Genomic DNA, 25,502 nt, shown 5'->3' with positions numbered 1-25,502 from the left:
AAGGGCGAGCGCGGGAAGGAAGGAAAGCGCGGGAGACACCATTTTGTGCCAGCGGAGAAGAAGGGGAAGCGCGGGAGACGCCATTTTTGACAGTTAAATCACACCCAGGGATGCAGAAGAGTGGCAGTATCTCTACGTTCGACAATGAAGTCGAAGATTGGGCGACATATGTGGAATGTATTGAGGTGTACTGCAGGGCGAATGAAGTGCCAGATGCTAGGAAAGCACTGGTTTTGTTAAATTCCATGGGTGCAAAAACTTATGGGTTACTGCGAAACCTAATAACCCCAGAGAAGCCTGTGAACAAGAATTTCGAAAGCATAGTAGAAATCCGACAGGACCACTTAAACCCCACACCGCTGCTGATAGCAGAATGATTTAAGTTCCATAAAAGGAACCAACACAAAGACGAAAGCAATGTGGAGTACCTAACAGAACTGCGCAAGCTATCGAAACACTGCCAGTTTGGAGCGGGACTAGCAGATACGTTAAGGGACAAGTTTGTGTGTGGGCTGCAAAGTGAAGGAACCCAGAAACGGCTTCTATCAGAAAAGGATCTTACGCTGGACAAGGCTTTCAGTATGGTAGTATCACACGAAGCAGCCGCAAGGAGCGCTGCAGAGATACAACGGAGAGCGCAAGAATATGGCACCAATGAAATGTCCTTTGGAACAGGGAAGTGCTATCGCTGCGGCAGAACAACACACGACCAGAAGGATTGTTGGTTCAAGGACCAAGTGTGCAGACAGTGTGGAAAAGCAGGACACATAGCAAGAGTCTGCAGGTCTGGGAAGAAAACCAACAGTAAGAAATCTCCACAGGAGAAGTACAAAAAGGTACACAAGGTGATGGATGCACAGAAAAGTGACACAGACTCTGGAAGCAAGGAGCTGGGTTGTCTGAAACTACATAAGGTAACCAAAATGGAGGATCACCAAACTATCTGGGTTACGCTCAAGATAGACGGAGTCCAAATGAAAATGGAATTGGATACAGGATCAGCCCTAACAGTCATAAACCAAAGGGACTACAAGCGGCTATTTTCACACATACCCTTGAAAGCTACAGAGATTGTCTTGAAGACGTACGCGGGGCAAAAAGTCTACCCCAAAGGAAAAATAAGGCTGAAAGTGATATATAAAGGCCAGCAAATACCTAAAATGGATATATATGTATTGCCAGATGGAGGACCACCACTGCTAAAACGTGAATGGATCCGGAAGATACAATTAGATTGGCATTCCATACAGGCACTGAAGGTTGAGGCCAAAAAGGATGACGACGTCACACCTGGACGACTGTCAAAAATGCTAACTGACGCAAAAGAAGTGTTCCAGGAGGGACTCGGAACACTAAAAGGCATAACAGCAATGATTAAAATAGAGGAAAATGCAAGCCCAAAGTTTCTTAAGGCCAGCCCAGTGCCTTATGCGATCAGACCAGCTGTCGAAGCAGAGCTGGAAGGGTTGGAACGTTCAGGAGTACTGTCCAAAGTAGACTGGAGCGAGTGGGCTACACCCATCGTTCCTGTAATGAAGAGGTCGTTGAGTAATACGCCTGGGGAACCAAAGAATGTCCGCATCTGTGGGGATTTTAAGGTGACAGTGAACCCAGCCCTTCACACGGTACAATATCCGCTTCCACGAATTGAGGATATTTTAGCCTCACTATCTGGAGGTAAACGCTTCACCAAAATTGATCTAGCCCAGGTGTACTTGCAAATGGAGGTAGAAGAAGCCTCGAAACAATACCTTACGATTAACACTCATAAAGGTCTCTATCAATACAACCGGCTGGTGTTCGGGGTAGCATCGGCTCCGGCTATTTGGCAAAGGGCAATGGATCAAGTCCTGCAAGGGATTCCAGGGACCCAGTGTTATTTGGACGACATCCTGGTCACGGGCGAAAATGACAGTGATCACCTCGCCAACTTGGAGAAGGTGCTCACCAGATTAAAGGAATATTATGGGTTCTACAAATCTAAAAGGGGAGGAATTGTAGTGTATGTACCTTTAAGAGAGAACTACTTTTACAGCTCCTGTATACTGTAGTACCGGCAGTGACCACACCTGTATATAAGCCTTGAGCATACCTCTGTACCCCAGTCTTGAGACTACCCTACTCCAGTAAATACCTGTTGATTGTTAAGTTACAGCATCCGTGTGGTTATTGAAAAACATCATACTCTCAGAATCACGGATCTAACATTAGTGGTTGTTGGCTAGCTGCTGGGTCCCCTGCGCTTTCTCCACCCACCATCTGTTCTTTAGGTCAGTGGAGTTGAAGGAGGAGCAGAACAGGATGGAGGAAAGGAGAGTGGGGCAACTTTTGATTAGGATGCACCCTTGAAGATATTGCCTCCCGTCCTATGAAAACCTTAGTGAGTTGTTCTGTATTAGAGGAGTGTAATTCATCAGAGAGAAAATAGGGGAGCTGTGCCAGATACTGCATGAAAATCTGCAGCAATGATCATCTGCCCACTTAGCTCTATGGTTACAAAGATCACATTACTCAACTTTTAAGGCAGCAGGTCATGACAGGCATCCACAGGAGAATCTCTAGCTCAGGGCCATAATGATTAAGTAATACCAAACTGAGGTTTTAAACATAGAAACATAGAAACATAGAAGATAGGAGCAGGAGTAGGCCATTCGGCCCTTCGAGCCTGCTCCGCCATTCAACGAGATCATGGCTGATCATCCAACCCTAGCACCCGGTCCCTACACCGACAGCCATCCCACACAAGCCCTATCCCCGTAACCCCGTAACCCCACGTATTTAATCCCCCCTAACACTAAGGGCCAATTTTTATCATGGCCAATCAACCTAACCCGCACATCTTTGGACTGTAGACTGTAGCCTGTAGATTGTAGAAGGAAAGACTGAGAGAAGTAAGGAGTTGTGCAGTTTTGAGATCCTGGGAAAAATAGACTAGAGTAGGAGCAATGAGTCTTCATTTCAAAATAGTGAAGATATGATCTATGGGAATGGTAGCTTAGTGGTTATGGTACTCGACTAGCAACCAAAACGTTGTGAATTCAAATTCAACCATAGCATGTTAGGAACTTTAATTTTTTTAAATCTAGTCATTTGTAGGCTAGCGCAAAACTAGTGGTTTATTGTAAAAACCCTTCTGGCTCACCAGTGTCCTTCAGAGAAGGGAACCTACCACCCCTTCTTGGTCCAGCCTACACTTGACTCAGATGGACAATAAATGCTGCCTTGCCCACATCCCAAGAACAAATTAAGAAAATAAAGAGGAAGAAGAGTTCAAAGGAGCAATGGCCATAGTAGTCTTTATAGAAAAGAGAAAAGTAGGCCTAGGAATTCATCCCTGGCGGTGGCACTAACCGGGCGGTATAGGATCGGCCGCCCATTATACGCAGCGCCTGATATTCAGTTCCACTGCAGTCAACGGAGCTGAATACCAGGCGCTGCGTATAACGGCCGGCCGATTCGATACCACCCACGTTGAGCCACCGCCTGAGACAAATTTCTAGGCCGTAGTCCTTATAGAAAAGAGAGATAAGACCAGTTGCAAGAGACAGAGATTGGAGAAAAGGATTGCCTATCAGAGGTGAAGCTTTTTCTTGAATAGACTAACAGCCAACCCTTTTTTCAGTTGCAGTGATTCTCTGGTTTCTCAGTTCTGCCCAAGTCGATTGCTTTATATTTTGCTACCACAAATAAAATGAAAAATAAATGCGTCATTTTAAAACAAAAATTCCAGACAGACATTCAAATGGAGAGGTATTCTTAAATAGATGCAATTAGTCTGTAATGTGTTGTACCTTTCTTCAACTGCCAATACATCATTAATTTGCCCCCACAAGTTATGCAGATTTACTACCGAACAGCTAGTCTGGACTCGTGGCAGTTTCACTTTCAGGCAACATTTCACCTTTGGTTTTTAACATTTTGTACAACAGATTATTCTGGTAAGTCAGCTTCATGGGCAGCAACATCACCTGATGAAATCCTGCTATGTTTGACTGTCCCTGCTCACTGGGAGATAAATGTTCCATTAAGCAACAAGATAAAAATACCTGCAAAACTAATCCAGAAGAAATGATTCAAAAATATTACCCCAGGACATCTGTCATATTACAACTGAGGAGAGCTCAAGAATGACTAAAATCTGCTGACGCAAGGCGATATCTGTACAGCATTGTGCCTCTCAGTCCCTTCCTCAAGAAGATATCTTTACACTGACTGGTGTTTCTCAATCCCTCTCTCAAGGTGACATCTGTGCATTGACTGATGCGCCTTTAAAGACCTCAAAGGAATGTCTGCATTTAAAGGTTATCACAAAGGATCCATTTCATTTTTTGGCTCTTCTCCATGCCATTCCATGGCTGCTACACTGAAATTAAAGCTAAATTACTGGCTAGCTATAAATGCTCTGAATTTCCTTGAGAGTTCCCCTAGATGTCTGCTGTAACTCCAGAAAGAGTCTGGTGGAACTGGGTCCTTGCTGACTTGAGGAGTTCCTGGTTAGCTTTGAAAGGGGTGGAACTTCTACCCACCCCTTACACGGCCAATGATACCAAGAGCGCGGTGGCTGAAACTGAAAATGGATGCAATGTAACACTGGAGGCCGGTCGACCCAGTGAAATTAAGCATGTCGGCCTCAAGAAGGAAATCGAGAGAAGAGGCCTGCATCCTTGAACACTGAATAAAAAAAAATTAGATCAACCCCCTTACACAAAAGGCCAAAGAGGGGCTTCAGGGGTCTTTGGGGAGCTTGGGCTCTTATCCACTGGCGGTGACATCATTCCCGGCGGCTTGAGGCCGGACTCAGTATTGGAGCATGCTAATGAGACCCGGGAGTTAAAATCACCCGGACCTCACTCACTGACGGATCGCTGCCTGCGTGGATCCCCGCACCCCAATTCCCGCCCCAAGTTAAAAATGGGTCTCTCGGAATGAACACAGATTTTTCATTCAGTCCCTTGTAATCCAGCAATTTTGAATTGCCAGGCTAAGATTCCTATAGACCCAGATACAGCATAATTCCTGCCATTTCAAACTTTATTTAAAAGAAAGAAGTCACATAGTACATCCAATTTTCATTCGGGACTGGAAACAAGAAAAAGCTTGTTCTCTAATAGATGATTCTTCTCCCACCCCTATCCTCCAACCACATTCTCACGATGTTGCTTTCTGGATTTCGTCATTGCTCCTCTGAACTTTCCCTTCTTGCTACTAAGCTTCTTTCTAAGTTTTAAGTATGTCATTCTACGCATTCATCCTCTTTGAATGGTCACTGTGTTGAAATCAAGACTCATTCCACTGTCTGCTACAATAACTCATTCTTTCCCAGGACCTCAGAATTGTGGATCTCCTTACTGCCCCCAGTCATCCTTTCCTCCTACAGTCTATTGTCTTTTAAAATCCAATCTTGGCATCACCTAACTATTACTCATTTTCACTCCTAATGTCTTCATACTTGGTGGTGTTCTACATAATGACCCAAAACATCGTTTTTCTAAACCTAAAACAAAGTGCCGTTCAAGCTTTTCCAATCATTGTGCTGCACCCCACACCAAGCAGAACGACAACATTTATTTAATAGAGTACTGTAACATGGATCAAGGATTTACATCAGAGCTAATTTATGAAAATGTCTTCAAGAATGTATTGCCTTTTTTTATTTCTACAATGATTTTTGAATTTGATTTTTACCTGGTTACTGCTGACCTCCAGACAGCTGCATTTCTGAGGTGGAAAGTAGAGATGTCAGCCTGAATTTTCCTCCCTATGTGTTTGGGGTGGTCCGAATGACCAGCAAGATGAAACCACTGCTAACCCACCATAGTTTCCTCCCAGAACCATCATTAGCCATGCAGAGTGGTTTGGAAGCCTGAAAACCAATATCCAATAATGTACAGCTACTGAGAGGGAGGCAAATACAGTTCTGATGTAGCATTTAAAAGGCTGCAGCCAGTTAAAGGGCACAATCGCTTTTCAGCAAGATGGCAGAAGGAGCCTCAGAGGCGTCAGCAGCTGGAAAGACCCCAGGTTTTCCAGTGCATCTGTGGAGGTGCTGCTGGCAGAAGTGAGGGCCCAGTCAGCATTGTCTAATGAGCATTGAGGGCAGGAGTGGTGCAGGCCGTCTGGAGGGAGGTGGCAGAGACAGTCAGTGCAATCGTCATCTTTATGAGCACAAAATTCACTAAAAAAGTAATTAAAAAATGGTCTATCATTAACAGTTTTATTTGTGGCCTGGTTATTTACCGACATAGGCCAGGGAGTGAGGAATGAATTAAATATTAACCACAATATGGTTGTCATTTATATCATACACAAACACAAAGGGCTTGATTTTCATCAGGCCATTGAGGCGGGATTGGAGGCGTGTGGGGGGGTAAAATTGCAAAAACTGGCGGGCGGGCCCAACCCCGCCTCCAAGCAATTTTCATTAAATCGTGTCTACTGGTCCCGTCTCCATCCCGCCTCCAAGAAGCGGGATAGGCCGTTAAGGCCCTTAACAAGCACTAAATTGCCTCTATAATGCCATTTTGATAGGCCTTGGTGATTTTAACCCTTTTCCGACGTGAAGCACGCCTGTTCTGAAACACGACAGTGAAACCTGGCAGTAGCACAATTGGATTGCTGACTATTAGCTGCAGCTCCACCATTAAATAGGATATTTGATCAGCCATCATTTGCAGGTGGCAGGACTTTGTTGTCTCAGGTCTGGGAAACTTTTAGAAGGCATAACCACAGCTGTGGAAGTTTGGAGCCACCCATCTCCAGTGTGACCTCCTGGGAAACCCCTCTCGCCACCTTCACTGAGCGCTTCCTCAACTGAGGCATATACCAAGTAATCCTAAGCCCTCAATGTGGAAGTCCCATTCGCGAAATGACACATGCCACAACTACAGCAGTAGCCATCAGATTTTTTATTTACATTAATCATCTGATGGCTTTTTAACATTAAACATCAAATTTCACCCAAGTGACTACCCTTCAGACTATTTGTGCAGTATCTTTCTCTTACGCGTGCTCCTACGTGGTGCTTCCCCTGTGGCTTCAGCAGATGTGGAGGCCCCTTGCTCACTTTCTTGCTGCTCCTGTTTCGACACCTTTGGCGGGTGTCCTCTGGGGTTGTGAACCTGTGAGGGCTCGTCAACAGTCTGCTGCTCCTGCGGCTGTGCAGGGGTTGAGATGCCGATCTCAGATGGATGTGGACTCTGATGGGGCTCTGACCGAGGACTCTGCAGTGGCATGGAAGTGTGAGCGCTTGGAGAGGAGCCCCTACTTCCTTGATGTCTGCTACCAACTTTCCTCTCGTGGGTCAGGTCCCCCTCAGCGCTTGCAAGTGGCTTCAGAGCAGCTTGCTACACATCAGGGGGGCCATGGGGACCAGTATCTGCACTGGCAGTCCTACTCAGAAGGACTTCCATGAAGGTCTGGTTTCTCTGTTCAATAGATGACCATCGCTCCTCCAGAGATGTCATTCTATTCAGAACACTCACCATGTTTTCTGCACTCTGGCGACTCATCACCTCCATGGAGGTTGCCATCCTTTCCATGGTGATGCGTTCATGCACCAATGACTCCACAAAGGCTCTGCTCGTGTTCGCAATGGACTCCTCCATTCACTCCACACTCGCAGCGACCCTGGAGACAAAACCTGCCAGAGACTCCTGCATCTGTTCCTGGAGTTCCAGCACCGCTGATCTTATGGATGGACCCAGAGGCAGAGGGTCGACATGCAGCTGAGCCGAGCTGGCAGAGCCCTGCACCCTCCGTCTAGGACTCTCCACTACTGTCCCTGTCTCCACAATCTGCTGATGCTCACTTGTGAGCTGTGATACACCAGATGACAATACTACTCTATCTCGTGATGGTCCCACCGAGGTGTGAGTGTCTGCGCTGGTGCTGGCTGCGCTTATTTCTGCTGACGCTGCGCCCTCAGAGGTTGCAGCTTCCTCTGAGGAGTCTGGATGCTCAGGCTCTTCCTCCTGGCTAGTGGGGGCGGGTGCTTGCGATGGTCCTGTGGGGGAGTAAAAGAAAGAGTCAGAGATGTGATGCCAAGGTTACATGCACATTGCATATTGCAGATGATCATAAGTCCATCTGTTAGAGCTTCAGAATCATTATCAGCGACTCATGCAATGTCATTGAGAGATGGAAAACTATTCTGTCACCAGCTTGCTGTGATGCACCCATCTGTCCGTCCCCCACTTGCGCATCGTCCTCCATTCCCATGACCTCCAGGACCGCATCCTCCCAGGGGGTGAGGTGGGCTACTGAGGGTGACCCTTCTCCTGTCCTCGCTCTTTCTCTCTTATTGTGAGCTCTTTTTTCCTGCAATGAGGGAGACAAGTGGAGGTTGAGTGAGAATGAAGGAGTGAGTGTAGAGAATCCATAGCATAGATGCTTAGAAGGAGACAAAGATGGAGTGAGGTGGCAAGACCAAGGGCCCTCCCTGTGTGTTGTCAGTTGTTTTCATAGCATCACAGTGATAGGGAGTGTGAGGGCTGCATAGTCGAATAGTTAGGTGAATGTGACTATAGAGAGGGAATGGGTAAGGGTGCATGGATGTCAGTGTCAAGTGGGATGTGGAGGAAGAGATTGCTAAAGCTGAGTGTTGGTGAGGAGAGGCAATGGGGATCAGATTGAGGGTGATGGGAAATTCATACTCACTTTTCCAGTGCGCTGAAGGTCATGAAACCTCTTCCTGCACTGAAGCCAGGTTCTGCAGGTTACTGACAAAGAGTTGACCTCCTCTGCCACCTGGATCCACACAGCCTTGGTTTGCTGGGGAGGCTTCTTCCTCCCTGAAGAAGGGAGGAGCACCTCTTTATGTGCTCTTGCTCCCTCCACTAAAGCCTGCAGGGCAACATCATCGAAGCGGGGTGCAGACCTAGGTCTCTGGCTGGCCATTCTTCCTGCAGGTGCCTCTCACTGCAAAGGCCAAAAGGTTGGCAGTCTGCAGAAGAAGCAAGGCTTGTTGCAGACCTTAAATGCAGCAGCAATGATGACATCATCGGAGGCAACTTTCAGACTGGAAAAACTCATTGGCCATGGGTTCCCACACGTTGGAACTCAATTGGCCAATTAAGTTAAAATGGCATCATTCTCCCACATCGATTTAGAATCGGGTGGCAAACACGAAATGCAGATTACATGACCCCAGCCCGCCCCAGTATCAAAATCCAGCCCAAAGCATCTCTGTACTTGTCATTTGACACAGTAATGGAGCATGTTCCCATGTATGTGTGAGGTGTCGACAAATCCAGATCAATCCCAGTCTCACTTCAACCTGTCTGTCATAGGAGAGGAGCCAGAATCAAAGCAGATAACTTGCCAAGAGTCCTTCTCAACTGTCAGAATGTCAGTACAGAGCCAAACGCAGGAACTGAAAAAGTTTACAACGGAAGCTTCTGTGTTAAAAGCCCAAATCCATCCCCTGCCGACTTTCATTCCATGGCAAATGCTGACAGATTGCAGCCACATGGCCTTGTAGATTGCACCATTAGGAAGCCCAATAATGGTCCAATGCCACCTGCAGGCAACCTAGTAGCATCTGCTGGCAACCCAGTTGTGCTTACTGGTATTCCAGAAGCACATGGATCCATCCATTACCATATTCTGGAAGGCCAACTTGTGCAGCATCTAAACTTTTTTTCACAAGCTTGCAGCCTAATAGCTCCAGCATAGCACCACCTATTTTCAAAATTAAATCATAGACTGCTACACAGCCCAGCAAATGTGGACTCACCTGCAACAAAGTACACTGATCTTGGACTTGATCAGTATAGACTGGCACCTAGCACAGTGAAGGTAAGCTTGATGAGAGTACATTGCTACTTAGCTCAATTAATGCAGGTTCAGTTGGTGAATGTAGCTACCTAGCTCAGTGAATTGGAGTCAGTTGTTATAGATTTCTACCTAGTGCAGTGAATATGGGCTTGCTTGGGGGTACATTGCCCCTTAGCTCAGTGAATGCAGGCTCAGTCAGTATAAACTGCCAGCCAACATGATGAATGTAGACTCACAGAAAAGAAATGGACAGATACCTGATTCAGAAAGGGCAATATGATACAGGTTGGGCACTAAGGCAGGAGGGAGACATAATGATATGAAGAGATCCTGTATATGGCTTTGAATGGACAGGGGAGCTTGAGAGGTTGAAATTATGTCAGAGGAGATTCTGAAAACGTACATTAGTTTATAGAAAATAAAAAGTTTCTGAAACTGGTGCTGCTTTCAGGGTAAAAATCCATCTTTATAACAGCTCCATTTCACATGGTTTTAAGGTACTGGACCTGTGCTTGTCAGATGCCTGCCTGATATCCCTGCTTGATATGTATACTACTGTTGTAGTAAGTTAAGCTAGCAGAGAACATTTTTTTACATCAGTTACAGGGTTTAGCCCATGGCAATATGGAAAATATTTATGACATCATAATCTTGGATTATTTTCTTAGTGGTGCCTAGGGTTTTCAGTTCCAACAACACCACCCTATCCCAGTAATGGCCCAGATATTCCGATTGCAGGCCTCCCATGGGCGGAGGGCTGTGATCTGGAAAAATCCGCGCCCTTACGTGAGGGCTCCCGGGAGGCGCACTATTCCGGTGCTGGGCCTCTCCAAACTGCCGGTGTGCAGGGCCCATGTATCCCAGAGGCGCAGGTAGTTCGCAGCGTCCCTGGGATCACGTGGGCCATGGGGAGCCAGTCAAAGAAGGGAATCTCCTTTCATACATTTGACAGGAAGACCTGTCAAATATATGAATGGAGATCACCCCCAAAACATAGTAAACTTTGAATACATTTTTTTTTAAATCACATTTTTTAAATGACTTGAAAGTACAATCAATTAACAATTTTAAACAAAACTTTAAATTTTTCAAAAAAATAATTAAAGATTTTTACGGGGCTAAAAATAAACTTACCTTTTTTTTAAGTATTTTAAAATGATAAATCAGTGGAAATTTTTTTTAAACTTTTTTCACCTCTTATCCTGGTAAAAGCAGGCCTTACACCTGCTTTTACCAGGCGCAAGAATTGTAAGGGTTTTCTGCGAGCAGAGGGTCTCCAAAAAGCAGAACTCTCCACCTGCAGAGGCCCTTCTCCAGGGCAGCCAGAGGATCTGTCAAGACCATTCTTGACAGATCGGAAATCCCGGTTTTCAGCGCATGTGCTGTGCATGCCTGAAACCAGCATTTCCGATGTCCCTACGGGTGGGTACACAGCGCGTACTCACCCGTAGGGATCGGAATATATGGCCCAATATGTACGTTATGAAGCCACTTGAGATTTATGTGCTTTTACACCTGTGCCTTCCATTCCTCTCATTTTAAGGGTTATAAAGTTGAAACATAAGGAGCCAACATTTGCGATCGGACTCATCCGACCTGCAAAATGTCTACAAAAGTACCTGGTGGGCCCAGGAGGAATGGCGGCTTACGATCCTGGGTCTCTCCAGGTCCGCGCGGGCAGAGCCCCACATATCTCAGGGGCGCAAGCGGTTCGTAGACACTGCTGGGATCACGTGGGTCGACCCAACCAATAAAAGAAGAGAATCTCCATTCATACTTTTGACAGTTCTGTACGTACGGAACTGTCAAACGTATGAATGGGGATCACCTAAAAAATACACCAACACATTAAAAAAAAAATGTAATTACATATTTAAAATTAATTAAAATGCCATTTAATTAAATATTTTAAACAAAAGTTTTATTTTTGGGGGGAAAATTTTAATGTTTTTACAGAGCTAAAAATAAACTTACCTTTTTGAAGAATATTTTTAATTTATAAATGAGTGATCAAATTTCATTTTTCTATTTTTTTAAACTCTTACGCCTGCTTTTACCAGGCATAAGAATTTGACAGGCTTGAAATATTTGGAAAGCACGTTTCTAGAAGTGGTCACCCCGCAGCCTCAAAATGTGCAGGCAGAGAGGGAATGGGTGACCGCCAGACAGAGAAGGAGGATTAGGCAGGTAGGGCAGGAATCCCCAGAGTACATCTCACTCGCTAACCGGTTCACAGTTCTGGAAACTGGTGGGGGTGATGGTTCCTCTGGGGAGAGCAGCCAGAGCCAAGGCCACGGCACCACGGGTGGCTCAGCTGCACAGCGGGGGAGGAGGAAGAGTGGAAGAGCAATAGTGATAGGGGATTCATTGGTTAGGGGAACAGATAAGCGTTTCTGTGGACGCAGACGTGACTCCAGGATGGTATGTTGCCTCCCTGGTGCCAGGGTCAAGGATGTCACTGAGCAGCTGCAGGACACTCTGAGGGGGGAGGGTGAACAGCCAGAGGTTGTTGTCCATATCGGTACCAACGACATAGGCAGAAAGAGGGATGAGGTCCTGCAGGCAGATTATAGGGAGCTAGGAAAGAGATTAAAAAGCAGGACCTCAAAGGTAGTAATCTCCAGATTACTCCCAGTGTCACATGCTAGTGAGTACAGGAATAGGAGGATAGAAGAGATGAATGCATGGCTGGAGAGATGGTGCAGGAGGGAGGGCTTTAGATTCCTGAGGCATTGGGACCATTTCTGGGGAAGGTGGAACATGTACAAGCCGGACGGGTTACACATCAACAGAGCCGGGACCAATAATCTTGTGGGGAGGTTTGTTAATGTTGTTGGGGAGGGTTTAAACTAGCTTAGCAGGGGGATGGGCACCAGCATATAGGAGTAGAAAAGAGGAATAAGGTGCATAAAAGAGTGAGTGTGTTGGATAGTACTAGAGAAGAAAGTAGTACTAGAGGCGGAAGTAGTACCATATTAGATAGGCGCAGACCAAGAAAGACTACAAAAAGTTCAAAAATGGGTTTAGAATAAACGCACAAAGTGTGGTGAATAAGTTGGTGAGCTACAAGCACAATTAGTCGTGTGGCAATATGATGTTGTGGCAATAACGGAAACATGGCTTAAAAACGGTGAGGACTGGGCACTTAATATTCAAGGGTACAAGGTGTTCAGAAAAGATAGGGAAGGAAAAAAGGGAGGTGGGGTGGCAATGCTGATTAAGGAAGTCATTGTAGTGTTGGAAAGGGAGGATGTTCTTGAGGGGACAAGGACAGAATCCATTTGGTTAGAGTTGAGGTGCAAAAAGGGTATGATCGCACTATTGGGGGTATTCTACTGGACTCCAAATAGTGAGAGAGGGAGGTAGAGGAGCAAATCTGCAGGGAAATCGCAGAGATATGCAAGAGCTATAGAGTGGTGATATTGGGGGACTTTAATTACCCAAATATCGATTGGGATAATGCTAGAGTAAAGGGAAAGGAGGGGAAGGAATTTCTGAAATGTGTTCAGGAGAATTTCCTTGACCAGTATGTTCTTGGCCCAACTAGGAAGGCGGCATTGCTGGATCTGGTGCTGGGGAATGAGGTGGACCAGGTCAACCAAGTGTCTGTGAGAGAACACGGGTATGAGTGATCATCGTATCATAAGATTTAGATCAGCAATGGAGAGGAGCAAGGAATAATCTAGAGTGGAACTTCTAAACTGGAATAGGGCTAACTTCAATGGGATGCGAAAGGTCTAGCCAGGGTAAAATGAAACCAAAGACTGACAGGAAAAACTGTAACGGAACAATGGGTGATCTTTACGGAGGAGATGTTCCAAGTACAGGCTGGTACATTCCAACAAGAGGGAAGGGTAAAGGAGCCAAACCAAGGGCTCCTTGGATGACAAGGGAGATAGAGAAGATGATGAAACAAAAAAAGAGGGTGTATGATGAATGTCAGGTGAATTCTTCAAGGTAGAACCAGACCAAATACAATAAGTTGAGAGGTGAAGTGAAGATGAAAATAAGATTGGCAAAGAGAGAATATGAGAGTAGAATGACGGTTAACATAAAAGGGAACCCAAAAATCTTCTACCGGCATATAAACAGTAAGCGGGTAGTAAGAGGCGGGGTGGGGCCTATTAGGGACAAAGAAGGTGATATATGCTTAGAGGCGCAGGGCAAGGCGCAGAGCAAGGCTAGAATACTCAATGAGTACTTTGTCTCAGTGTTTACTGAGGAGGTGGATGCTGACAAAATATCGTTAGAAGTGGAAAAAGTAGAAGCAATGGAAGGGGTGAAAATTGATAGACAGGATGTACTAGAAAGGCTGGGTATGCTTAGAGTGGATAAGTCGCCTGGTCCAGATGGCTTGCATCCCAGCCTTCTGTGATGCCTCACTTTAAGAACCTCAAATCTAGCCTCATCCTCCTACTCTTCACAACATAAAAATAGAGGTTTTCAATGCATGTCCCTTGGTCTAATGCAGTGCTTTGAGCAGAGCTCATAAACTATTAAAGCAGAACTTGCATAATCTACACACGGCCACAGGATTGGGAGTTTCAGTTAGTGCCTTAACCTTGCTGATGGGCATTTCTTGTTATTTTTAATATATGGGGAGTATATAATATATGTGATGCAGAAAGATCCAAGAAAAATACCCTTAAAAAAGCTTATCTTCTGGCTCAGGCCAAAACAATGCTCAGTGTGAAATTGGCCGCTCCCCTGTTTGTTCTCATTCAAGCAAGGCGATGGCTAGACTGAATGATATTTTCTCATACAGTCAAATAGCCTGCCAACTCTCATAGTCTTGTCTCACACATATAAAGGGGCAACTGGGATGAGATACCAGAAGGTCAGTGTTAAAGAATCACTGCCTTCTAGATAGAAGGGGAGCAAATTGGGAGAAATAAAAAAAACACTTAAGAAGGTAGAAAACAAACTGCATCAAAATATGGTGCAGAATGCAGATTTGGTTACGGTATGTTGTTGCTAAATTCCATGATTGATTGTGAGAGCCAAAGCCCATACTACTCTAGAGCTGTCCAATAGGAGGTGCACAAGAACAGCTTAAAGTAGCCCAAGGATCATTCCCTATAACATAGTTTCTTAGGTCATGAGAGAAATTTTGCTCTGGAGATCGCAGATTTCCCAGAGCAGATTTTATCTCAGCATGCTGCTGCGCTTTATGAACTGGCAGCTGGGAGCTAAGTTAAAGGATCCTAATAAGTGCGTGCTTCAATATTTTACTGTAGCACATCAAGATGAAAGGCTCCTCAGGGCACCTGCATTGCAGGCTTTAGAACATATCCCAATAAACATCCCATAATACAGACAGCAGTGTGAACAGGTTCAGTGTTGGGGATGGATAGAAACATTCCCCCCACACATGTTCCCACATGTAGGCACGTTTCATCCCCACAAGCAGAGGTCCATATGAAAGCATCGGTGATATCACTCAATGGCCAGCAAACATTTAGCAAACATTTTTATGTTTTAACAGTCTCTTTGATACTATTAAATTGAACAAACCTCTTTACTGTAAGACATGCCCAGTCTTCCCGGTGCCTCTGTTCAGTAACACAGGCCTCAAGATGAAAAATAAAATCCTAGTTATTCATAAAAGAGCACAACGGTCTCTCTCAACGGTCATTTCAACTGATGTCCACCTCAATCAACCATTAACCTAGTCACCATTCTCTTCACCTGCCATTCACCCACTCAACATACATTTCAACCAATATCTGCCTTACCTGAGAACTACCTTACCCAGCATCCACATTGCCTATCATATACCCTAACCAACATTCACCCATTCAACATCCACCTCTGATTGGCCTGGTAATTCAAATAATTTGTTAGGTCTTTTCCCACCTCCAATCCTAACTTTTGTATTCACTCTTTGGTTCTTCTGACCTCTGTTTTATATCTGCTTCTTGCAGAACATCATGCAACTAAATTACATTCCCTAGCTGCTTTTAATCTTCTGATCCTTCTGTGATTAAATTTAAGTGGCTATCACTGGCATAGAAGACTTCATATTTCACTCTTCCCTTTCCGCTGGATCTGGTGTTACATCTTGGTTCAATGATGCTCAAGATTCTGCTGTCTCTTGTAAAAATTCTGCCTATTCCACCTGGCAGTTGATCAGTGTGAAGCATCTGGTGCCATTTACCTTTGCTTGTAACCACGTAAATCCTCTTCAGAGCTGCTAAATGCTCCTGCTCCTCACGTGCTGTGCATGCCTGTAGCACAGAATGCTAACCTTGTGTTAAATATCTGGTGAGCTCATTAGAATATCACAGCACTCCCAGTGCACAGCACATGACATGCCTCTTAGAGGGAATAGAGGGAATCAATAAAAATAATAAAAACAATTCTAGGTGTCAGGAATTTAAGTTATGAGGAAAGGCTAAGGGAGTTTGAATGGTTTCTTTTGGTGACTTAATCAAGATTTTCTAAATTATGAAAGAGATTGACAAGGAGCAGTTTCTCCAGCATGACCAGCTTTTACGGGGCTTCTGGTTGCTCTTAAGAATATCCTGCTACTGAAGAGGCAGCTGCAACAAGGACATGCATTAGAACCATTCTATTCAATGAAGCAGCTTTGGAGGTACTGATGCAGGGGGTCCTGTAAAAAAGGTCCATTTTGGAGCAGAGGAACTGGATAGATATACAGTTCAGAGTGAGTCATTTTGGCTCATTTGATAATATTCTTGGCTCCAGATCAAATGGTTATGGGTTGAATTCCCATTTCAAGTTTTGAGCACATAATATAGGGTGACACTCTAGTGCAATACTGAGGGAATGTTCCATTGTCAGTGGTGCTGTCCTTCAGATGAAATATTAAACCGAAGTTCTGTATGCCTATTCACCTCCCGGATCTTCTCATGATAGCCCTCAATCTAATTCTTCTTCAGAAACACATCCAATTGCCCCCTGAGCCCATTCATATTGTCTGCTGCACTGGCCTTCCCTGGTAACGCACTCCACAATACCATTACCCTTTGAATGAAAAAGATCTGGCTGGCTTCCCTTCTTACTCTTAACTTTCTAAGTATGAATTTGTCTCTGGTATTTGAACCCTTCACTATAGAAAACAATTTCCCTCAATCAACTTTATCAATCTCTTTCCTAATTTTGAAAATATTGCTTAAGTCGCCAAAATAACCAATTCTAGCCTAAGCTCCTTAACTTTTTCTCCTTAAATTCCTGACACCTAGAATTGTCTTTGTTAATGGACTCTATGCCTTCCAAGAGGCAATAATAGCCTTCCTTTGATTAAGTTTCTACACTTGTAGACATTTCTCTAATAATATTGCAGTTTTTTGTATCTTTTCTTCAGGCTGTATTTAATTATTCTTATAAAGTATCCCCATTTAGATTTATTTTCCCTTCTTTATAGCTTCCTCTCCTGAGCCACACCTGGCACTGCTCCCTGGGCTGTACCGAAGGTGATCCTAATCCCACATGTGTAAATTCATAAAACTCAAGGGGGTTGATTCTCCCTCATTGTGAGAAAAGGGCTAATCCCTGTTCCGTACCTCCTTTCCGTAGGAACATCTAGTCGCTGCTTTGTGCTTCCCTTGGAAGAAGTGGCTGACTCTGCCTTATGTGCAGAAAAGTAGGTGATCCTAAGCAGATTCCACCCACATGCTTCCTGGCTCTAACCAACCTCATCCCATTCACTCTCGTTGTATAGAATTTCAATTTATCAAATCATTTGATCCCACTTTATAAAATTCCTGATCCAAACCTAAAACATTGTCTATGATCCATAGCTTTTAATTCTCAGCACACAGTATAATCAATCTCTGCCAAATTTCACACAGTGATTACAGAATATTTGACAAGTTTGTGTGAAGTATAGATTTGCGTTGAGTGTTCTTGTTTTGTGTAAATTGAACTGCTGATTGAAAGTTTAATTGGACAGTGGGAGAATGATTTGCCAACTTGGCTGCTTTTCTCTACAGTTTATAGAAATGTTATATGCCTATAACATATCCCAACACACTGACAATTTGTTTAACAGAATTCATCTGGGGGAATCCATTTCTTTCACTTTACTCCTCCCCTAATCAAAATTACTGCAGCCTGTACTTAGTGAGAGAGTGTAACCCACCTAGTTATCTGGGGACGAAGCCGAGGAGGGCGTGGCAGCACTAATCCAAAACATCCTTATTACAGGGAGTCAAACTGCAAGTCAAACTCTAGAACCCAGGCAGAAATATCAGCCACAAGCCAGCTTACTTTGTGTCCCTGTGTCCACCATAAGCCAGTCTCGAGAGTAAAAGTAACGGGCCAAGGTCAAGGTTGAAAAGAACAAAAGCGAAGATGTAAATCAGAAATTAGTGATTAGATGGCACCAAGCTCTGGTTTTCAAAACCTACAGATGGTATGAATAAGGAAAGGTTGAGAGAGACAAGGAATTCCACTGCTTTCAGGCCTGGGAAAGAATATGTTTGAGTCGGACACTGTGCAATAAGTTTGATTTCAACACAATTTGCTCACCTTCTTGTGAAAGGCCTGTACTCAGCCCCTCTCTCCAACAGTCCGGCTGGGATTAAGAATTCGCTGGACAGGTAACTGAAGGCATGAACCTATGGCCTGTACAGTGTTAAATTGCTGTCCCACCTCACGCATGTACATGATGAACAAGGCCATAGATGGCCCACACTCTTAGCAGTGCATGACTCCTGGTCTGGAGAAGTCTTGAAAACTTCGCAATTGAAGAAAAGGTGTGGCTGAAAGTATAAGACTTACCATCAACTGTGCTATCAAAAATTGAAATGACTTTGAGGTTTCCATTCGGTTTATAATCAGCATTCTTCTTCACCTCCTCCTTTCATCCACTATTTGTAAAGCCAAGGATCCTGTATGCTTTGTTACCAGCTTTATCAACTGTTTTTTTTAGGTCATATTCTGCTTAATAGTTGCATTATGCTAATAGCTACCACTTATGCCTCTGGAGACACCAAGAGCCAGCGGAATAGACAGGGTTTCTTGGTGCCTGGGAGGGAGCAGTACCATTTTCAAATTCTCAAACTGCTATGGTGGGATTTTGAATTTACGTTCTCTGGATTACTAGTGCCACAACATAGCCCTGCAAATTTTTCCTGTACAAGTATATATTCAATTCCTTTTTGAAAGTTACTATTAAATGGAGTGGCTGAGAAGGAACTTGAGTCGTGAAATGGTACTCTCTATGAAGCTGCTGCGAAAAATTTGTTTTCTACTAGGCAGCAAACCTATGGCCGGAATATTGCCGGCGCTCAGAGGGCGGGTTTGGAGGCGGGTCAAAATCGAAAAGATTGACAGCGGCTTGGGATCCCGCTCTGAAACCGCCTCCGTATAAGTTTCCCAAGTGTCGGGTCTGTCTGCGCTTTACAGACGTGACACCAAGCAATGGGTGAGCAAATTCAGATACTTAAGAGCTTGTTAAAAGGTACTTAAACACCATTTTACCATGTACTTAATGTTTTACCAGCTTTTCACGAGGCTCCCAGTGCTTGAGGATCACATCAGGTAAGTATGTTGTGTTCTGAATGACTCTCCATTCCTCTGAATAGTTGACAGCTGCAAAAGTGGTATAAAAGCTACCATTTCACTGCTGTTCACTTTCCAATCTGAGAAGCTGGAGCCTTCAGAATTTGGAAGACACTTTTCAGCTTTATGCAGTTTGGAAGTGTTTGGAGTAAACTCTCTATCCACTGTCACCTCCTTGGAGCAACCTCTCTCACCACTGACAGATCGATTCTGTCATCTCAACTTCAGCTGCCATCAATTCCAGCAGCATCGATACCCTTGAAAACATCTCACCTTGGTCCTCAGAATCCCTCCATGATCAGCCCCAACCCCAACATCACCAGGCACGCCAGCAGCACCAACAACAACACCAACCTGCTCTGCAATCACCTGATGCGCACAGAACACAAGGCATCAGCACTTGACCACATTGCTGCCTGGGAGGCCAGGGATGACCTCACCATGGCCAGATTTACTTCACTTGACGCTGTACACCTTGGCTGCCACATGATGTGCCATGTTGGCACCATCCCACACCAGCACCGTAAAGCATTCCTGCAGTGCCCGAGCCATTCCTTTCACATTCATCACCATTGCAGGGGGTAACGTTATGTCTCACCATTCACTGCAACTCACTAAGCCACTTCCAAAGGTGCACACAAATCTGTCCACGAAGTCAAACTGTGCAAAATAAAGATTTCAATGTTTGACAACACATCACCAGAAACTTTACATGAACATTGGCGAAAACACCCAAGTGCCCACCCTTGTGTGCTGTTAGTTGGTATGATTGCACTAGGATGAGGGTGAGTGTGAGGGTGGCTAGTGAGATGGGAAAGTGATAATGTAGATAGAGAGGGATGGGTGAAGGTGCAAGGTAAGTTGGTGTGAGTAAAGATGTGCAGGAGTAGGGTAGGGAAGGCAGAGTGATGGGGATGTGATGAGTGGCACAGCAGGATGAGGTTGAGTGTGGCTTTGCAGTAACGTTTCGAGATCTACTGAGATCATTGAAAGGTTTGCGCCACTGCAACCTGCTCCTCCTGACCACATCCCTGCTTGTGCCCTCCTGTGCAATGTGCAACCAGGCTGCGTTGGTCTCCTGCGTTGGTCTCCTGGGGAGGTCACATCTGTGCCCATCTCTCCTGCAACTCCTTGTTTGAATCCCATCAATCAGGTTTCCACCCCTCCTACAGCACTGAAATAGCCCTATCCAAAGTCATGAATATCATTCTCTGTGACAGGGACCATTGAGCATCATCTCCCATTTTCCTTCTTAAGTTCTCTGCAGCCTTCCACATGGTTAATCACATCCTCTCTAATGCCTCTCCTTCATTTGTCCAGTTCAGTGGAACTGCCCGTATTTGGTTCCATTATTACCTATTCGATCATTGCCACAGATCTCTACCAATGGCTTCTTTTCCAATCTCTGCACCATCTCATCACAAGTTGCCTAAGGATCTATCTTTGACCCCACTCCTCTCTTCATCTACATGCTGCCCTTTGGCAACATCATCTGCAGACATGAGTACAAGTTCCACATGTACGCTGTACCTCTCTCGATCCCTCCCTGCCTCTGTGCTGTCAAACTGATTGTCCAACATCCTGTCTTGGTAATATCCTCCAGCTAAATATTGGTAAGACCAAGCCATTGTCTTCAGCCCCTGCCACAAACGCTGCTCCCTCGCCATCAAGTCCATCCCTGGCCACTGTCTTAGACTGAAGCAGACTGTTTACAACCTTGGTGTATATTCAACCCTGAGCTTCCAGCACTAATCTTCTACATCACAAAAACCACATACTTCCATCCCATAATATCGCCTGTCTCCACCCCTGCCTCAGTGCCTCTGCTGCTGAAACTCTATCACCTCCAAGCTCAATTACTCCACTGCTCTCCTGACTGGTCTTCTTGCCGCCACCCTTCATAAACTTCAGCTCATTGAAAACTCTGCTGCCCATATCTTATGCCACACCAAGCCCAGCTTTCCCATCACCCCTATCATCACTGATATACTTTGCTTCCTAGTCACCCAATGGCACATCCTTGTATGTAAATCTCTCCATGGCCTTACCCCTCCCTGCCTCTGTACCATCTTCCTGTGCTACAAACTTCCCCTTCCCAAACTCCCAATAATCTGACTCCAGCTTCTTGTGCCTCTCACGCCCTCCTTTTGCCCCAATGTTGGTGGCCATGTCTTCAGCTGCCGTGACCCCATGCTTTGGAATCCCCTTACTAATGCCATCTACCTCTGCTCCTTTAAGACCCTCTTTAAAACTCACCTCTCACCAAGCACCCTGAACTGGACAAATGAAGACGAGGCTAATCTCTCCAAGTTTGGCTGAGCATCCAATTTTTCTTATGGCTCTGTGCCACATCTTGCAATATTTTTCTGCCTTAATGACACAGAGACCAAAATTCCTTGGAGGTTCTGCTGGGTGTCCTACTATACCTCTGGTGGGAAAAACTGTGGAAAATTATTGCACTGGGTCTCTGTCATTTCAGGGCTTTCGGAATTGACTTGCACTGGGTAGAGTCTCTCGCTGCCCCTATACTGATGTCATTGGGGTGACAAAGCCAGGGACAGCGATTCCCTACGCTGAGAATTCCTACTCCAGTGGCTCAGTTGGGACCTGGTGTATTTTTGGAGACTGTTATGCCCAATGAGGTGAGGAGGACCATCCTCAAAATGGTCAGATGTGGGCCCCACCCAAGGGGTCCCAGCCAAGGAGGCTAGCTGGAGCACCAAAGAAAGGGACCATTTAAAAAAAATTCCAGGGGGTGAGGAGAATAAAGCCAATGTTGGTGGGGGGGGGGCTTGGCAACTGACCCCCAGTGTTGGCATTTCCAACCACATGGGCATGTAGGCATCAGAGGTGCACCTGTAGTGGTGCTTGTGCCTACCTGCCCTATGCTAATTAGGTGCTCTCCCATTGACTGCAAACTCTTGGGGAATCAGTGCTGGATGGCACCAGTGGGCACAATGCAGACGGTTATTTCTGGATCAGTTCCCAAAGAGCTTCAACCTGCTGATAAATTTGTTGGTGCATATTCTCATCCATTCTGGCGCATAGTTCTCTTTATATAAATTACCACAAAAAGCGATAAATGATATTCCTTCCTCTCAGACAAAGATGTTACGTTGGAAGTTCTCCGAAAGGCTAAGACGAAGCGTTTGTCTTTAAGGGTAGCCTGTCGCCCCCTCGTGGCAAATGTGGGCCAAGCTCGAAGCTTTGCACACACTCCTCGGATTGAAGCCAGCCCGGCAGAGGAGGCTGAGTCCTGATTGACAGCTCCCTGTCATTTAACACGAATTTGCACAATGCAAGCAAGCAATCCAACGGTTTGGCTGTTGGGGATAAAACTCAGCTTGGAGAGCAGCTGCTTCGGCCGAAGACTAGGTAATTCCTTTGATGTAACAGGAGGGAGGAAAGAGCCCCATTCTGTGTGCATCTTTTGGAACTGTTGTGAATTATTTATTATTCCGTGGTAATGCATGCAAAAAATAACAATGGGATTATTCTATTTCGCCAATTTTCAAATTTTGAAGAGAAAAAGTTAAAGTATAGATAAGCGAAGAATGGTTTGAAGTTATTTAAAGGCACAGAAACATTTCTAAAGATTGGCTTTGTTCTGTCAGTGAGGTGGTGACCTGCCAGAAGGTTGCACGGTTTCAGTCTCAACACCTGAAGGTAAGGGGACAGCACCAGAATCACCACTGTATATAAATAATATAAGCCTTGAAATTACTGTTTGCAATATTCCTGCCCCATGCTTCACATGCTGGTACAACTTTCCTTTGCCTCATTATTTTGACAGAGCTCTTTACCTGGTCAGAAAGAGCCTCCAGTAAAATAGCGGGTGAAGGAATATTCTGCACTAATAGCAGTAATTTTTAGGCAATAATCGTATTTTGTCATTTCGATATATTATTTAAGATATATTAATAGTATTACTGTCATGACATGTTTCAAATATCTGCTCAAACTGTATAATTACACACTTAACATGTTTTTCATAACTCTAGTTATTTTTCTCCTTATGCATTTCTGCTGTAAAATGTGTGCGTGTGTTGGTGGAATTTCAGGAGAACTCATGAATGCAATTAGAAATCCAAGGGTGAGAAAATCCGTGAAAGATCGAATCAGCATTCAGAATCTATAAAATAACAGAAACCCCGGGGCCAATTGCAGGCTGGAATCCAAGCCAAGAGGATGGATGGTTTTATAGAGAACGATGGATTCCTGCGGGTGACTAACAGTCGAATGAAAAGGTTCAGATGATTTATGAAAAGAATAATTAGCGGGAGTGTGGACTAGAACCTAAGCGAGTGTGTCAGATGGTTTATGCATAGAATCATGGATACGAGGCAGTGAGTGACAGGATGGGTGTAGTGAAGGGGTTTGGATAGTTTAAATGGAGAATAATTGATTATCCAAGAGTGAGTTACAAGCTAGAATTTAAGACGGGAGTTTGGATTTTTTTTAGATGTGCAATTCCACATATTGGTTTGAGTTACAAATGGGAAGCCATTTGAGCAGTTTGCAGGGTTTATATCTGAAATAATAGGTCCCCAGGAGTGAGTTTCAGAATCTCGAGAGACACAATTTTCACAGGTATTTTAAATGCATAGTGTTCGCGGTCCAGTTAATACATACAGGATAACATTGAGCAAAAGGCACTACTCTCATCCTACAAAGTTGTTTTAAAACTGCTCAAATATGAGGAATGATTTTCCAACCTTGTACTCCGGCGGTGAGCCTTATCCGCTGACAGCACATATTGGAAATTTGAGCACGCACTGACCGCAACTATCGAACCATTATTTGAACGAATGGCCGTGCAAGCCTATATTTCCAATAAGTGCTGTCAGTTGGTGAGGCTTCTACCTCCAAGAACACAAAGTATAGTTCTGAACCTAGCCTGTTTTAAAGCCCGGATTTATTGAAAACTGAGCAGGCAAATCCATTAAAGATGAAGAAGACAACCTGTGCATGCTGGAAATCTGAAATAAAATCTTGAAATGCAGGTCTGTCAGCATCTGTACAGTGGAAAAAGTAGGTTCATGATCGGGATGGAGACATTTCATCAGGACTGGTGTCTGGTGAAGAATCTCAACCCGAAATGTTAATCTACAAGGTGCTGATGGGCCTTCTGTATATTTCCAGCTTTCTTTCTGTTTTTATGTAAATGAATGATTGGGGGTGAAAGCTTGAGACAGTGGATGCGAAAGTGCTTGTCGACAGAATTACCATGGGAAGGGAACACACTCTGACTGAGAAACCACATGACTGTCAGCACACTGACTGGTGCAGAGGAATTTCAAAAAAGATTTTAAAAATCAGTGAGAGGTTTGAAATTCATTTTATTAATTTCTGAGAAATATTCGTGATGAGTGTCAATATTTTCAGCTGATATTTGTGAACATTAAAGCTTCCCTGGAGAGTCTTTGCAGTTCATTTTGAGGTAGCAGGTTCTCAGATCCAGTGGCTGCATAGATAAAGTATTCCTGGGAATTATAACACGGAAACAATGGGATTACTGGAGATACTGATGTAAGAATTTACGGTGTCTTCGACGGCGTACACTCAGCGTACACCGTTATAAACCTTCTGAAAGGCCCTGCAAGTTCCGGGTTTCCGCATGCCTTGACTGATCATACAAACCGACTGGAAAATCACTCTAGCTGGTGCAGAGTTGAGCTATTTGCCCAACTACTGCCCAGCAATTGCCCAGGAAACTCTTATGGCTGGTGAAAGCAGGTGTTGGGCCTGCTTTCACCAGCGTAAGGGCTATTATAAATCTTAAATTAAAAAATTTTTAATTTAAAATGATGCACAAACACTTAAAATTAGTTTATGCAAATATTGGCCCAGATTAAAATGTTTAAAATTATTTTTAACTAGTGTGATGAAGGGACTTTTAATTAAATTTGAAAATCAGAACATTTATATTTATTAGAGTTGTCTAAATTGTTTAATTATTTGGGGATTCCATTGCATGTCATTAGGGGATTCCATTCGGAAATGACTGCAATGGAATCCTCTTTTCTCATTGGAGGACCTGGCCCACGTGATCCCAGGGACGATTCCGCAGGGACGCCTGCGTTCCTGGGATCCGTGGGCATTGAAGCAGGCGTACGCCTAGAGGCCCGAGATCCGAACTCTCCATAGCTTTGGAGCCAGGAGGCAAGTTCGCGGGTTGGAGGCATACTGCGGAGGTACGC

This window comes from Somniosus microcephalus, chromosome 1 (assembly GCF_052327205.1).
Source record: "Somniosus microcephalus isolate GS21.2 chromosome 1, FLI_Smic_1.0, whole genome shotgun sequence".
Lineage (NCBI taxonomy): Eukaryota > Metazoa > Chordata > Chondrichthyes > Squaliformes > Somniosidae > Somniosus > Somniosus microcephalus.
Note: the sequence above shows the minus strand (reverse complement) of the source record.